Source organism: Ceratotherium simum, chromosome 6 (assembly GCF_057802395.1).
Source record: "Ceratotherium simum simum isolate JZ-2026a chromosome 6, ASM5780239v1, whole genome shotgun sequence".
Classification (NCBI taxonomy): domain Eukaryota; kingdom Metazoa; phylum Chordata; class Mammalia; order Perissodactyla; family Rhinocerotidae; genus Ceratotherium; species Ceratotherium simum.
The window spans coordinates 40,092,562-40,107,773 of NC_141905.1; the positions used below are offsets into that span (position 1 = coordinate 40,092,562).

Genomic DNA, 15,212 nt, shown 5'->3' on the forward strand with positions numbered 1-15,212 from the left:
TTTTTTTTTTTTTTTTTTTTGTGAGGAGATCAGCCCTGTGCTAACATCCGCCAATCCTCCTCTTTTTTTGCTGAGGAAGACGGCCCTGGGCTAACATCTGTGCCCATCTTCCTCCACTTTATATGGGACGCCGCCACAGCATGGGTTGCCAAGCAGTGCGTCGGTGCGCGCCCAGGATCCGAACCAGCGAACCCCGGGCCGCCGCAGCGGAGCGCGCACTCAACCGCTTGCGCCACCGGGCTGGCCCCTCAAACCAAAATTGAATGTTGGAAATATAGTATATCTGTTACTGTGAGCTGGAAAGCTTCTGTGGGCTTATAGACTCTTCTGATGAGAGAGGTGGTGATATCAACAAATATGATGTTTTGCTATTATAAAATGAAATGTGTCACCATTTAGGAAAGCTGCATTAACTCAGGGAAGTAGTATTTTCCAAATCACCAACGCATAACGCTACAGAGTCATGCATGAGTAAAAAGTTTCATTTAGAATGTAAAATAGGCCAACGGATTTTAATGTAACAGAGTATGAAACATCCATTTATGTGGTTTCAAAACACATTATAACTAACCTGTAAGAAACTACTTCTTGTCAAGTTCTGGTGTAGTATCAAAGAAGAATATCTACAATAATTTAAAGAGGCTATTAAAATACCCTCTCTTCTCCAACTACATACTTGTGTGAGGGCAGATTTTTTTTCATATACTTTAAGTAGAACAACATACCGCAACAGATTGGATGCAGAAGCACCTCTGAGACTCCTGCAGCATAAATGTAAAATATCACTCTTATTATTAAATTTTCTTTTGTTTTGTTTTGGAAAATTAATTATTTTTTATAAATGTATATTATGTATGCTAATATGCAATGGATTTATTATGTATTTTTAAGATGGAAATTTAAAAATAAATACTTGGGGTCCAGCCCCGTGGTGTGGCGGTTAAGTGCACGTGCTCTGCTGCTGGCAGCCTGGGTTCAGATCCCGGGCATGCACCAACGCACAGCTTGTCAGGCCATGCTGTGGCGGCATCCCATGTAAAGTGGAGGAAGATGGGCATGGATTTTAGCTCAGGGCCAGTCTTCTCCAGCAAAAAGAGGAGGAATGGCAGATGTTAGCTCAGGGCTGATCTTTCTCACCAAAAAAAAAAAAAGAACAGAAAAGAAACCGTGTGAACTGTAAAGTGTAATTTCTTTGGTAAGGGTGAATGTTAGTTCATACATGAAATATTTTGCTAAATTTTAGTAATATCTATAAAACTGAAATGTATCCTTTTAAAATTGTTTATTGTTTTTAAGCCAAAGAACAAATCAAGAAAATGATTATTTTTACTAATTATTATATAATTGTTGAAAAATAGTTTTCTCATATAGAGGAGGGGGATGTTAACAAATGATCCTCTTGAGGTGTCATATACACTAGGTAATCACTGCTAACATCACACTGAATGATGAGATATTGGGCACCTTCCTCCCAAGTTCAATATAAAGGGCTTGTTTTTTAAGGATGTCCATAGCAACTTTATTCATAGATGTCTGATTTTGTGTCTGATTTTTATTCCACTCAAAATTATGACTGTGAGATTCATCCATGTTGTTGGATGTATCAGTAGTTCAATTTCTTCAATATTCTCAATCTGGTGTCATTTTTCACAACGCTGCTCATGTCAACTCTTAAGTGACGCCCTCTCAACTCCATACGCAATTAGGTACTCCCTCCTTGGTCTCATAGCATTTTGTAGGTATGTAACTCTACCAGAAGAATTATCATATTGAAGTTAATCTATCATCTCTTTTAAGCTAGAGAGCTAGGGAACCCAACTCCTAGCCCAGGGCCTGACACATAATAGGATCTTATTTATTGTATTAGTCAAGAGTTCTCCAGAGAAACAGAACCAATAGGATTATATAGAGAGCTGGAGACATAGGGGAGCTACAGCTGGAGACACAGGAGAGCTGAGGGTGTAGTTCCAGTCTGAATCCAAAAGCCTAAGGAGCAGGAGAGTCAATGGTGTAGCTCTGATCCAAATGCCAGCAGGCTTAAAGCCCAGGAAGAGCTGATGTTTCAATTTAAGTCCAAAGGCAGGAAAAAACTGATGTCCCAGGTTGAAAGCAGTCAGGCAGGAGGAGTTCCCTCTGACTCAGCCTTTTTGTTCTATTCAGGCCATCTACTGACTGGATGAGGTCCACCCATATTAAAGAAAGTAATCAGCTTTACTCAGTCTACAGATTCAAATGGTGAACTCATTCAAAAACATCCTCACAGAAACACCCAGAATAATGTTTAACCAAATATCTGGGCACCCTTTGGCCCAGTCAAGTTGACACATAAAATTAACTATTGCATTAATTAATGTTTGTTGAATGCACTGGTCTTTGCCATCAATATCTCAGGAGACGAATAGACACATAGGATCATATTTATAAAGCAGAATGAAATAGGGCTAATGAGAGGTACATAGGATTCAAGTTTCACTTCATCTAAGAGTTAACTTCTGAGCTGAGGAGCAAAGGATGGGTAAGATTCTGATAGGAGGAGACTTGTATAGCAGAGGCAGGATCTTACAGAGAGAAACCAGCTTCAACACAGAAGGCTCTTCCCCAGTTTGGATTCAGATCACATTTGGAAAGCAAAGTCTTTGGCTAAAGAAGGTTCCTGAGACTGGTACTCAGATAACTGAACACACAGGGTGCTCCCCAACCTGGGGGAAATCCAACAAGTTTTCCAGTGCTGGAATATCCACTGTTGTTAACCTCAAGGATCAGTCTTGGCTCTGAGTTAGTTACCATGAAGACCATCTAAATGTTATGCTTTTCCCTAGTGATGTCCAAGAAAACCCAGACAGATATCTATTCAGAAAATATTCTAATATATGGCTTTACACCAAAATAGAAGACTAGGTTCTTTGTTGCAAACAAAGCAATGGTGTTTATGCAAGAACGTGGTGGCCAGGGTTCTCTGAAAATGTACATCTTGATAAGTAACTATAATCACTGTTTGCATTTTATTTCACTTTTCTGATTTCTAAGTAAAACGAGTTTATTTTAGAAAATTTGGAAAATACATAAAAATACAAAAAGGAAACTTAAAATCACCTGTAATCATTTTTCTCCTTTTATGATGGGAAAGAATACAAAGTAAAACATACAAGCCTTTTCCTCCTCCCCTCCAATCTTACCAGCTCCATCCCTGAGATAACTACCATTATCGATTTGGTCCGTATCAGCCCTGCCAATTTCTCTCTTGCTTATTCATTTATTGATTCAGCAAATACTTATTAAGTAGGCACCTTGGGCCAAGCACTATTCTTTTTTTTTTTTTTTTTTTTTTTTTTTAAAGATTTTATTTATTTATTTTTTCCCCCCAAAGCCCAGTAGATAGCTGTATGTCATAGCTGCACATTCTTCTAGTTGCTGTATGTGGGACGCGGCCTCAGCATGACCAGAGAAGCGGTGTGTCGGTGCGCAGCCGGGATCCGAACCCGGGCCGCCAGCAGCAGAGCGCACGCGCTTAACCACTAAGCCACGGGGCCGGCCCCAAGCACTATTCTAAACATAGCTGTTTCATTGGTAAATGAATCTGATAAGATCCCTGTTCCCATAGGTTACATTGTAGTGAGAAAAGATCCACAATAAACAAGTAAACAAATGAATAAACACAAAAATACTAGCTAGTAATAAATGTTATACAGAAAATAAGATGGCGATATTATATCTGAGACTAAACTGTGCAGATAAAATCAGCCCAGTGAAGACTGACGGAAGATACTGTAAGTACAGAGAAGAGTAGAAGAAAAGGCCTTAAGGCAAACACAGAAAGGTCAATGTGGCTCTATAGCATGGTGGAAGTGCAGGGAGAGAGCTATGAGATGAGGTTAGAGAGGCGAGCTGGGGACACACCACGGAGGGCTTTTGGGGAGGAAAGTGTCAAAAGAGTCTAGCCTTTAAGTGCAAGAGAAAGCCATTGAAGAGTTGTAACAAGGGAGTAATATGCTCTGATCTATATTTGAAAAATATTCACTCTGGCTTCACTGTGGAGAATAGATTTAGAGCAGAGATTCCCAACATGAGGTCCACAGACACATCCAAGAAGTCCATAGATGGAATGCATGGAGTCCATTACCTTGAATGGGAGAAAATTACCTGGCCCAGCCCCTTAAAGAAATAAAAATCTCAAAATTGTTCTATTTTGTCTACCCTCTGATTCCTTTTCCCAAAATATCAAAACGATCCTGTCTGGTTCCCAGAGTGCCATAGGGGCAGGATTCTCAACTTGACAGGAAGGCTCTTCCTTTTTCTGTTTTTTCTCTTAAGATAGTATTTGAATCTAAACCCTGTTGGAGGCCTACTCACTTAAAAGGCTTAGATCCAAAGACAAACCTAGCCTCATGTAGCGGCCGATGGAGAGCGACTTTGGGGTCAGGGTGCAAGAGTTCCCATGACTTGAACCCAGTACTTCCATAGCCCAACCCAACTCATGTCAGATTCTGGTTCCCTGCTGCCAACTGCAAAAGGGAAACAGATATAAAAAATACCCTGTAATAGGGCAGGAAAAGGGGGCCTAGGAGGCAGACCCGCAGAGAAAGAAGAAATCAAATGCTTCTTGAAACTGTTTGCTTATCCGTATTTCCCAAACATGAGCACTGGTTAAAAATACAGATTCCTGTGCTCCACCCCAGACGTATTGACTCAGAGTTTCTCAAGGTGGGGCCCAAAAATCACCTGTGGCAATTATAATGATCAGCGAGCTTGGAAAACACTATAAATATCTGTGGAGGACAATCTAGAAGATCCCATGGAGCACGATGCTTGGCAGGCTCAGACTGAAAAAGCACTCACACGTTGTTTTTGGCTTAAATAATTGTGGGCATTTTCATTGGCAGATTATTAGAAGGGTGACTAGCATATTAATAAACTAAACAATTTATATTCAACAAAACCGCTGAGATTACTGACATTGAAAAAGAGAATGACTTAATTTATCTTCCACTGTACCCTTCAAGATGTAAAATTATTTCTTTTCATGCTGCCAGAACAAGTGGACTCCATTTAGTGTGGCCGAGGACCATACAATTTATTAAATGACACTTGGAAGCCCTCATAAAAGTGATTAATATGTGTGCACTCAGAGCTCTGAGTACAGTCATTTTTCAGATAGTCTATTGTTTCTACATTCAGAGAACCAACTTGTGTGTGTGTGTGAGCTTTGTAGGAGGAAGGTCTGGTTTTCAAAAGAATCACAGAATATTAGAGAATTAGAGTTGGTGACCTCATCCAGTCTCATGGCTTTAAATGCTGTCTATACACTGCAAGCTCCAAACTCATATCTCTAGCTGGGACCTCTCCCGTGAACCTCAGATTCTTACAGCTGTTTACTTGAAGTCTACAATTTAATGTGCATCTAAAACTTTACAAGACTAAAACTGAAGTTGATTTTCCCCTGCATGCCTTATTCTTTCCCATTTCAGTTGATAACTCCCTTTCACCAGTTGCTCGGTCATCCTTGATTCTTGTCAAGGTCCCACCTGCACCTCAGGGATCCAGGTCTGGGCAGTCAGTTGCCTGAGGCCAGCCAGGTCCCCCTCCGCACCTGTGCTTCAGAGGATGCGCCTGGACTTTGAGTATCAGCCCTGCATGTTTATTCACTCGTAGGTACATTTATTCATATATTGACTCACCACTGTCTGACCCCAGCACCCAGCGGAAAGCAGCTGCAGGTTGGCTACGAGGCGCCCGAATCCGCAGGAGCGAAGTCGTCTTTCCCGGCGTCCTCAAGGTCCCAGTGCCTTCTAGGAGTAGTCTTCTGTCTGGGACTGCGCCTGCGCTGCTGTGTGTCTTGCCTCGCTGTGGCACCCCTGCCCCAGATGCGGGGTCAGCGGAACACCAAGACCCAGCTCTGACTCTGACACCTCTCCTAATCTTGCCCTTGCATGGGGCTCTGACTCGTTTCTTATCTTGCTCAAGCATTCCCTAGGCGGTAGGGCACTGAGGCCAGCCCCTTCTCTCTACATCTTCCAAGCCCCATCCCTTGACAACGTCCCTTCCCCTATAGCACCTTAGCTACTCCTTAGACTCCCTGGCTGCTTTCCTGAAGATTTCTTAACCCAAGCAATTCCCTCAACTAGTAAACTCGGGCTGGCGTTTTGACCACCTCCTCCAAAAAGGAGTCTTGGTATCCTTCATATCAATGATTGAGAAACCATTGTGACCAAATGTGATCTTTAAAAAATAAACTATGAATTATGTTTTTAATAACAATAAGAGTTAATATTTTTGAGAGCATTGCATGTGGCAAGCATGGTGATAAGTGATTTACATGCATTGTCTCAATTAAATTTTTAACAGAATTGTAACTAATAAATTAGAAAGTATCTACAGTCATTTCAAAAGGAGGATTTAAGGAGCTCAGATTCTGGAGTCCCGACGGTGGTCTTAGCCAAGGGAAAAAAAAAAAGAAAGAAAGAAATGTCATTAGAGTTAATATTTTTAATAAAATGTGTATGATGATGAGAGGATTTCAACAAAGCATATGGCATGTGGTATCATAATATTATTTTGACAAAATGCTGAAGTGTGGTTTGGATTGGGTTACAGAGCAGAGAATATATAACTTCTTGAACAAGTACGCCTAAGGAATACTCAGTGGATGGTGATTGCTTAACACTGAACACTTCCTGTGGGCTGGTCACCAAACTAAATACTTTGCCTGCTTTAATCCTATTTAATCCTCACTGCAACTTTATGGGAATATAATTATTCTTTCTGTTTTACAAATGAGGAAACTGAGGCACATATTAGTTAAATAATTTCCACGGTCAGACAGCTGGTAATCGATAGACTTGGCACTTCGGCTCTAGGAAATTCTTATCGGTGCGCTCATACTTAACCACCATGCATACTGCCTCAAGAGTAACCTGACTGGAGTACTCCATCCTTATAAACTATCAATTTTTATTAATAATTTGGATGAAGATGTAGGTGGTATGCTGATCAAATTTAAGCATAATCTAAAAGCAGGGAGGAGGAGTTCAAGTCAGAGGTCAGAGTAGAGGTCAGAGTCAGAATTCAAAACTATTTCAAGAGGTTTGTTTGGTACTAGAACATGTCAACAGAAAGTAACCAATAACCATTCAATAGATAAGAGAGATAAGGTGAGTTTTACTTGAGCCACGGTGAAGATTATAACCCGGGAAGGCATTGTCCAGAAAGGAAGAATGTGTTCCGGAGAAGTATGGTTTTCAGTATGGTCTTATACCTTTCTAGAACAAAGAACATACGTTAAACACACCCAGGATACATATTCATCAGAGTTTCAAAGAGGTATTCAGTTGCGAATTAGAAGGTCCACATGACCCTGATGTCGGGGAAAAGAACTAACACCAGTTTTACCAATAGGGCGTAGGAGGGGAAGTATGCATTCTTATCTTAGGAGAGTGCATTCTTTACTTTAATGGTTAAAACAGATATAAGATGTATGTTTGATAGGCCATACGTCAGGCTTCTTGGGTTCAAGCCAAATCAGTTTCGAACCCAAATAGTTACCCCATATACCTCAATATGTGAAAATCTCTTGTCAAACAGATAACTGACATTTGCAATTTTAATGCAGGGTTTCAACCTCAGTGCTATTAACATTTTGGCCTTATAATTTTTTGCTGTGAGGAGCTGTCCTGTGCATTGTAGGATGTTTAGCAGCATCCCTAGCCTCTACCCACTAGATGCTAGTAACAGCCTCCAGTTGTGACAATCAAAAATATCTCCAAACATTGCCAAAGGTCACCTAGGAAGCACAATCGCCCCCAATTGAGAACCACTCATTTAGTCTTTTGCCACATATTGTTTTTATTTAATTCTCATGATTCTGGTAAGAGGTAGGTAGAGCTGAAATTGAAACCAAAGTTATCTGATTCTGGGTACCATGCTCTCATCAAGATGAAATTAGGAGGGCCAGCCTGGTGATGTAGTGGTTAAATACATGTACTCTGCTTCAGCGGCCTGGGTTCGTGGGTTCGGATCCTGGTGTGGACCTACACACCGCTCATCAAGCCATGCTGTGGCAGCGGCCCACATGCAAAATAGAGGAAGATAGGCACAGATGTTAGGTCAGGGATGACCTTCTTCAAGAAAAAAGAGGAAGATTGGCAATGGATGTTAGCTCAGGGCCAATCTTCCTCACCAAAAAAAAAAAAGATGAAATTAGGGAGAGAGGAATGTAAATTATTGCACTTAGAGCCAAACAACAACAAAAACATAAGACCATGATGAGAGAATTATGAGAGTTAGTACATGTAGAAGAAAACACATTTTTAGATGATTAAGGACTAAATAATTGTAGTATCAGGGTGGGGGAAAACCCCCTTTCTTCCCCTCTTGTGTTCTTATGGCTGTGTCACTGACTAGTGCCCCGAGGAACTCAAGGGTGGGTCTGAAGCATTTAACTGTTTTTCCAAGTTGGTTTTTTTTTTTTTTTTTTTGGTGAGGAAGATTAGCCCTGAGCTAACATCTGTGCCCATCTTCCTCTACTTTATATGGGACGCCACCACAGCATGGCTTGACAAGCGGTGCATCAGTCTGCATCTAGGATCCGAACCTGGGAACCCTGGGCCACTGAAGCGAAGTGCACAAACTTAACCACTATGCCACTGGGCCGGCCCCCCAGGTTGTTGTTTTATGTTAAGGAGACACAACCAGCAACCACCCTGAAGCTAACCAAGCCTCCCTACAAGAGCTACACCAATGACCTTGCCTTATTTTTAATGTGAAGATCACTTCAGGAGGAGATTAAGCCTCATTACCATAATCTGCAGTGTACCCACCTCTCCCTTTTGAATATTCATCCCCCAACCAAAATAAAAGTTCCTGCCTCCCTTTGTTCGGAGACACCATGACTTTGGAAATGATTCCTCATGGCCTCCTATTTGCTACAAATACACTTTACTTTATGAGACAACTTCCACTGGCATAGAGTCTTATTTAACCCACCAGGAGGCGAGCCCACTTGGTTCGGTATCAGCTGGACTAATAAAAAAATTGACACAAGACCAGATTAACAGGAGGAAAACCCAGTTTAATACATACATATTGCAGATCATAGAGAAACAATGCTCAGGGTGTGAACAAAGCAGGCGGTATATATATCTTTTACACAAAGAAATAATAAATTTTTGAGGAATTGACAGGACAAAGAAACTTAGGTTTAGAGTATGTAATTAGTGAGGAATTTAAACAGAGTTTAGGTCTGAGATAATAAATTAACAAGATTTGTTTATGCATTTGTTTATTCTCCACCCAGAATTCCCTCCCTCGGGTGATAAGGATGCAGGAGAAGCATCTTTCATATGGGAGATTAATTTCTTTCTTTCTGGGAGAACAGATACAGGAGGGTCAAAATGAGGCTGTTTTTTGCTTCTGAAGTAACCTTAATTCAAACTAATCAGTATGCCATTGTGGGGTATTTTGGGGTGGCCTACCTTGGGCCCCAACAGTAGAAAACATTTGTTGAGGACTTACGCTTTTTCAGATTCTGCTATTTGCTATGTACACAAACTCATTTAATCCTCACAGGTAGCCCCATGAGACAGATATATTATTATCCGTACTTTAGAGTATGAGGATGTGGACATTTAAAGAAGTAAAGTAGCATAGCATAGTAGCAGAAGTAAAATGACAATGCCATGATTTGAATTCAAGCAGTCTAACTCTAGAGTCAGCGCTTTTAACTATTAAATAATACTTCACACACACACACACACAGAGGAAGGAATCATCACTGTAGAATGGATGGGAGAAAAATACTAGAGTATATTAATGGATTTCCAAAGCAAGAGACGTTACAGTCCTTTCTTGCTCTGATGGTTAGGAAGCACATAATACACAGATGTTAGTTGGGATTGCACAGGCTTTTAAGAATCTGATCAGATTGGTGTGAATCTATAGTCCACATCTCAAGGAAAGTCAAAGCCCTCCAGAGAGTTCTGTAAATTCCACTGTCTCCGGGCTCCTATTGTGCATAAGCTGTTTGTATCTTGCACCACATCAACCCAGATGAGGAACTGAGTCCCCCCCCTTTTCTTTTGGTGAGGAAGATTAGCCCTGAGCTAACATCTGTTGCCAATCCTCCTCTTTTTGCTGAGGAAGATTGGCCCTGGGTTAACATCCATGCCCTTCTTCCTCCACTTTATATGGGATGCCGCCACAGCATGGCTTGACAAGCAGTGTGTCACTGTGCGCCTGGGATCCAAACTCTAGGCCACTGCAGCAGAGTGCACACACTTAACTGCTAGGCCACCAGGCTGGCCCCCTGAGTCCCCTTTTTAAAGTTCACAAATCATACAACCTGATCCAAAGCTTTTCAGGATATAATAAACTTCATTGAAGTCTGTTACAGAGTAAAAACATGGCAGCAGATTCTAAAATCACTTATCAGACTTTTCTGTATTGAAATTTCTTCAGGGAGGAAAACATCAGCACTCTCCCCAGGGGTATGCTTCCTCTCCCTGCTCTCACCCTCATCCTCCCCGTTCAGAACTACAAATAATCCTTCTTTTTTTATGGAGAGCAATCAGTGCTTCCCAAGTGCAAGGGTCTTTTGTTTTGCAAATAGAAAATTTAAGTCTTCATTACATTTGGAATTTCTTCTTTGTTCCTTTTTGGTGGCTAGACCAGAAGTTTTCAACCAAGGTCAATTTTGCCCCCAGGGACATTTGTTGACAGTTTTGTTTGTCACTAATGGGTGGTGAGGGTGGGGTTATGTTACTGGCATCTAGTTCATAAAGGGCAGGAATGCTGCAAAACTACCTCCAATGCGCAGCACAGTCCCCCAGGACAAAGAATTATCTGATGCAAAATGTCAATAGTTCCAAGTTTGAGGAACTCTGGGCCATTGAAGAACAGAAGCTTCTCCAAAGGAAATGAAAGAACTTGAAATTGTACCAAATGAGGACTAGCTGAAGGAGCCATAACTGTTTACTGTGGAGAAGAGGAAACGAGAGAGAGCATGAGATCTGCTTTTGAAAATTCAAAGAGAGTCAAGGGCCAAGCCAGGCCATGGAGAGAAGGTGGTACTTACAGAGTGGCAAATTTGATCTGGAGAAAAGAAAGACTATTGAAATGTCGATGTAAATAATCCATAATCAATCTATAAGTCAAAATTTGGGGTGAGTTTATTATGAGCCAGGTCTGAGGACTATAGCCCAGGGACTTCCTTCCCCAAGGAAGGAAGCACACCAAAGAAGTGGGGTGTACAGTGTGGTTATAAACCACCTTGGAACAAAGAGCATACATCACATGCAACAAGACTATCTCTTCTACTACTGTCATGAGATGCTTAGCTAGCACAGCATGTCAGTGGTCACAAGGTGAGCACAGCAAGTGGGTAATTAATTCTTAGTTTCCAAGAAGAGATGCTTATCCTTAAGGAAGTGCCAATATGGGAGGAAACCACATCCCTATATTACGGGGATCATTCTTGTCTTTGGGACATTGTAAATGTCTATAGCAGATGTACAATGCGTGTTCAACAGGCCATGTCAGGCCTTTTTGGAAAAACAGGGTCAGGCCAAAATAGTTTTAAAACAAATAGCTTCCTCATATACTCCAATATATACTATTGCTTGTCATTTATTCATCACTAAAAAGGCTGTCTGAAAATGAAATGGGCTTCTGTAATCTTTCCATTGTGTATGAGGAGACTGGGTCACCCTTTGTCAAGTAATAAGTTGAACTACATCAAATTTCTACTTTTGATGGTCAGAAATGGTCACATATCAGCAATTTCACAGGACTCAACCTAATGTTATTTAAGACCTCTTCACTCTGGGATTCAATAAACTGCAATGATGTTTACGGGTTCTCTCAACTCAAAACTGGCCAGGATTCTCAGTATTTATCAAGCTGAGCAAGGGTCCATGCCAATAGGATCATTTGAGGGTGGCACCTCAGAGTCTTGAGCATGTCTTTTCTTCATGTCTATTTATACTTTTGGATAATTTCAGTATCTTGGAGAATTATTTTCCTCCCATGGGCACCTGCCCTGAGATAGCACTCCAGAAACTACCTCAGTTCAGATAAGGCTTCTGGTTCAATGCAGGGAGCTTAGTCCATAGTGAGTGAGATGATAAGAGACTAAATCTTTTACTTCCCTTCCACTTTTTCTCTGGACTGCTGAGATCCTACATATTCTTAAGTCTCTGATATGGTTATACGAGTTGTAAAAAAATAACGTCTGGCTAACTAAAATAAGAATTGGAGCTTTCTGCACCTCACCCATGTTTTCATTATGAAAAATTTTAAATATGTAGAGAGGTTGGAAGAATAGTACAATAATCACCCATATACCTACCATTTATATTCAGCCTTTTTTTTTTACATTTATCCCTTTAAAAATATTTTATATGTACATTTGTATATATATAGTTATATATTTTTTGCTAAACTTGAGCAGAAGGTGGGACAACATATCAATTTACCTCTAAATACTTCAGCATGCATCTCCTAAAAATAAGAAAATGATCCTACACAATCACAATGCCATTATCATATGTAAAAAATTAACATCAATTCTCTAATCTCACCCAACACTCAGTCAAAATTCAATTTCTCTAACAATCCTGAAAAGTCTTCTATAGCTGGTTTTTTTCAAACTAAGATCCAATCAAGTTTATCCATTGCGTTTGGCTGTTATGTCTCTTACATATCTTTTAATCTAGAATATTGTTCCAACTCTTCTTTGATGATGTTGAATATTTTATGAGATTAGGCAGTTGTGTTGTAGAATGTTCTATCTTCTGGATTCGATTTATTGTTTTCTTACAGTGTGTTCAACTTGATCATCTATCACCTGTATTTATTAGAAAGCGGAAATTAGATCTAAAGATCTTGTTCAACTTGGGTTAAACATTTGTGGCATATGTATTTCATAGATGGTGCTGTATATATCATATTGCATCCTATTAATAGACACACCATGTCTGCCGATCCCACTGTTTGTATTTCTAAATTTGACGACTTGGTTAAGGTGGTGACTGTCAGGTTGTTTCATAAGGATACTTTTTCCCTTGGGGGAAATGCTCTGGCATCTTGAGAGTATCCTCTTTTTCAACAATCTTCTGCGCAATTATTTAGCACCTATTGATGGCCTTTGCCTTCATCAATTATTTCATCAGGAGATGGGGGTGGTGCAGAATTCTGATTTTCTACTTATACCATTTCTTCTACATTTATTAGCTGATATTCTTTTGTAAAGGGGCATTTATATTCATTAACTGGGGCTGAACTACATTTCCTCCTACAAAGGCACAGTAAATGCTTAATTCTTTCCCTTTAATTAAAAAAATGAGGCTTTTTAATAGTTTTTATTAAAAAGACAGTTTCTACTCTTTGAAATAAAGTAAAAATTCCCAAAGCCAAAAGCAAGAAACTGTTTCTAATCTTCCCAGTAAAAGAAGAGGAAAAAAGAATTTTAATTACCATCTACAAAATGCAATTTATTTCTGTAATTATTATGTCTTTATATAAGAATTAAACTGAAAATTCACTATCTTCAACAATAGAGTTTTAAAAAGTAGTAATTAAGTGGCTAATAATTCAAATTATCATATATTACCGCTGCAAACATTACTTTAAGAATCATATTAGAATATCCTTCATTAAAAGAATGAATAACCAATTGGAACAAGTGGAGGTTTGTTTGCAAAAATGTGAAATTATTACCCATAAAATTATATTATATTTATTGTCTTTTTATAGTCCAATAAAGTCAGCTTACTTAAAAAGCCAAATCACAAAGAGATGTGGGAGAAAATAATATACATATATGAAGGTTAAAAAGAGAACTATTTTAATAATTGATTGATCACTTCACATAGTTTAAAAAAATCAAAATTTCAGTAGAGAAGAATATATAGTCTCTAAAATTTATTTTGGAGTAGGCTCCAATAAATATTCATTCTAGGGAATGTTATGGGACCTAAAATTATAAATATATCACAACAAAATAGAAACAAAACCTACATAACCCAATCTCCTATGTCCATTTGGCACATTTTCCTGTACTGCTCCATTCCTTCCCAAATTATAGAAATATAAAGAAACTTTCTTCATAAGTTTTCTACTCTGAGTAAATACTGTACTGATATTGTCAACATTATATGTGTTTTATTATTTTTTTTTCCTGTGGGGAATAGGAAACTCAAGGCCTTTAAAAATTTTGATTAGTCATTTCCTGGGCAAAAGAAATGTATTCCTAAGGGGTGAGCCACTCCTGAGAACCTTAGTAAAATTTCTTTTAAAATTGATGACCTTTGGGAAAAAGAGAAAGAAAAGAAAAAATAAAGTGCTCACAGTGAACAACCTGAAAAATCAAAAAATAAAGGCAATTCTCCAGGTGATACAAACTTCTCTAGAGAATTCCCTTTCAATTTCGACCACATAAGCTTAATATCAAAGGCATGTTTGATTCTATCTTATTCTTTCTGACAGACATGTAGAAATGATCAATGCATGCACATCGAGGAAATGAGATTGAACCCCAGCCCAGGAACATCTATGGCACATAATCTTCCCTGGAGTGGGTGGTGAGTCAAGTGACCCACCAGGCTCCCATAGTTTTCCAAGGTATCTTTTCAGTGCTGCTGCTCAAAGGGGAGGTGGAGATATCCTTTGCTATTCTGTCGGTTCTGCTATAACGCTTGTTTTGAAAATGAGAATTTATTCCAATGCAATTGATTTGTCAGAGAATGATTTGAGCATAATGCAAATTTTGTTTGCTTATGTGCAATATTGTCTGTGAAAACACTGAGTGAGTGTAGAAAACTGCACCCAGCTGAACTGAGCTCTGAAATTGATTCATCACCAGTTTACACTGAGGCCATGCTTCCCGTGGACTATTCCCAGCCAATGACTGAGTGCAGCAGAGATCTAAGGCAGGCCCACTCCTAGGAGATGGGGGACTCATCTGACATGTCACCTTGGTGCAAGAATTCCCCATCAGCTTTGCTGAAAGTTTCTTAAAACTGAACTGAGATCTAAGACTTTTCCTATCCAACCTTCCTTCCTTCTCTTCTCCACAGAGATTAGAGATGTGTTGCAGTCTGACAGCTCTCCTAGCCGTCTCTGGCTCCCGTCCTCTTTTCCCTCAGAGGTATTTTCCCCAATAAATCTCATGTCTATCTTATCCTGTCTTTGCATTTACTTCTTAGAGTACCAAACCTAACATA

At 39.6% G+C, this 15,212-nt stretch overlaps 1 long non-coding RNA gene across 1 annotated transcript in view; it reads right to left on the reverse strand.

Annotated features, from left to right (window-relative positions):
• LOC147916845 (uncharacterized) overlaps positions 1–5,755 on the reverse strand; it is an 81,070-nt gene extending 75,315 nt beyond the window's left edge. Inside the window, exon 1 of the long non-coding RNA XR_015552487.1 lies at positions 5,676–5,755. This is a non-coding gene — a long non-coding RNA (uncharacterized LOC147916845). The remainder of the gene's footprint in view (positions 1–5,675) is intronic.
• Between the last annotated feature and the right edge of the window lie 9,457 nt (positions 5,756–15,212).